We start from the raw sequence: 2,500 nt of genomic DNA on the forward strand, positions 1-2,500 counted from the left end.
TTCACTCTAAAGAAATATGGCGGACGTAACGAGTGTTTACACGAAAAAGAAAGGGCTTTAGGAGGTTGAATTGCAGTTCAGTTCAAGCGATGTTGAATCAGACTGCCATTAACAATTCGAAAGGTTAATCTTTTCCGTTATATTTTAATTTAAAAGATGTAGCTATACCATAGAGGTAGAAATAAGCGCGGGAAAATATACATAACGAGCATGTAAACTTAGATCTGCCGACAGCTAGCGAGATGCAGCTCATCACATGTGGTCTTATGTGCTGTTTTTGTTGTTCTGTATTCATGTGCAATTAGTTTTTCCCCGTACGGAAACAAAGAAGTTCGAATTTCAAATCTAAAAAGGAGCTTTTGCTCGTTACAGAGCACTGTTTTAATATACGGAAAATCGCTTCTATTTTCTTGGACACGTAATCCTTAAATATAGGCCTTCTGCCTGTATTACGTTTAGGCTTACTTCAAATCTTTTCAAATGCACTATTTTTTCTAATAGTAATATAGTTTTGGTGGCCGAGGCTGAATTGAATATTTTTATTTTCTGCCGAGTTTAGGTTGAAAGTATTCTTGTGAATATTCTTATTCTTCCTTTCGCTACGTTGAGGAGACCTTATGTTCTTCTAGTAAGCCATAATGAAAGATCTTTGCTTCTTTAAAACACTTAACATAAGAAAAGAAGTCAATCCACCCTTTTGCTTTGCTGTGTCTCCCTATAATGCATTACAAACCCTTGGTCATTGACTTTGTCTTGTATGCCTTTGTATTGTTCTTGACCCAGGTCCTTCATGCCAGACCTCTGGTGACTAATTTTTTAGGTCCAACTATTATCTATTGGCCCCTTTCCTAAGAAATTTGCCCCTGAAACAAGTCTTCAGGGGCCACTTTGGCCCTTAAGTATAATTAATTTTTCTGGCTGAAACACTGAACTATGATGCTTTTTTCTCAGTACCTGGCCAGGGAAAATGGCTCCTGTTTTATTGTGTCTAAACACTTACATTCCTTACTGTGTTAGTTTTTCTATAAGTAGGGGCCTTATTTCAATTCTTGTTTAAGTAGTGCACCAGAGAACAATTGTTTACTGTAGATAAATTGCCATCTTGATGAACCATCTAAGCACTGAAAGCGGTCAATAGAATATTTATGAAAGCTGCTGTATATCTTTTAGTAACAGAGTATTAGTTACTCAGAGAAGATAAATAAAAATTACATATTCCAAAGTAGTATTCTTTGATCTAGGCAGTGATAACTATATAATGTATCATATATAAAGGGTATTAATCAAGCATTCTCAACCTTGTCTTCAATCAATGTTGGCATAATAAAGGCATGTTGAAAGAATTTGCTACTTGTGTTGGTGAACTTTATACTACTTATTTGAAACCTTTTATATTCTTCAAAGCTGTTTACAGATAACTGGATGGGGTCTGGGGTAGTAGTTAGAAAGGTTTTCCTACCATTACTGTTTCCAAATTAGATTGTTTGGTCATAGCAGTGATTATTATCAACCAGCAGCATGCAACAACAAGTTGCAGATTGCAAATTTCTCACCCACACAATGTACAAATGTGCAGTAGTCACCCACCTCTTCAGAACCTCTAATTTTATTTGCTCCCGGACTCATCTACCTCAATTGTGTTCAGGAATAGGCCATTGTTTCTGTTGTTTATCTTATTGTTTTCTCGGCCAATCCTGTTAAACCTCACGAGAGGTGCATGGCGCCTCCAAATGTCTGTTAGAGGAACATTAATTAACATTTTCAAGTACGGGCAAACCGCAGTCATGAGATTTTCAGCAATATTGAAATCTCACCACTGATTGCTTTAGACATGGAAAAGTTCTTCTCCTGGCTAGAGAAACACAAGAAACAAATTTCAATGGGGTAGACTCAGGAACATGCATTGTATACAGTCTATATCTACATGTAGTCCTCTGCCTACCCCTTTGAAATTTGTTTCTTGAGTGTACATAATATGGGTGAAATGGCAGTGTTAATATTGTTTTTTTTTTTAGTAGAGCTCTGCACTGTTGCAATATGACAAAGGTTGAAATAACTGCTCAGACATTAAGGTAAAAGGTAGAGTCTGCATAAAAGCCAAGTGGGCCAACAGGCCACTCTGAGCTTATTCAGTTTTCCTAAGCATAAACCAACTACCGGTAAGAGTATTTCTACTCCGCCCTGGATGGGATGCAAGTCCATCGCAGGGTCATGATCCCAACATTAAATAGGCCATGACCCATTTATACACCTGGGTGGAGAGAGTCACTGTGAGAGTAAATTGTCTTGCCCAAGAACCTTAAGCACTTAATAACTGGCCCCAAGGGAAACAGTGAGTTTTGTTTCCCCGAGACCCTCAATGTTTCCCGAGGCGAAGCCGAGGGAAACATTGAGGTCGAGGGGAAACAAAACTCACTGTTTCCCGAGGGGCCAGTCATTGTTTTGTTATACCTCCCAACTCAAAATAGAACAATACACAGATAAAAATCATTTGCTTGAC

The sequence above is a fragment of the Montipora foliosa genome, chromosome 6, assembly GCF_036669935.1.
Source record: "Montipora foliosa isolate CH-2021 chromosome 6, ASM3666993v2, whole genome shotgun sequence".
Classification (NCBI taxonomy): domain Eukaryota; kingdom Metazoa; phylum Cnidaria; class Anthozoa; order Scleractinia; family Acroporidae; genus Montipora; species Montipora foliosa.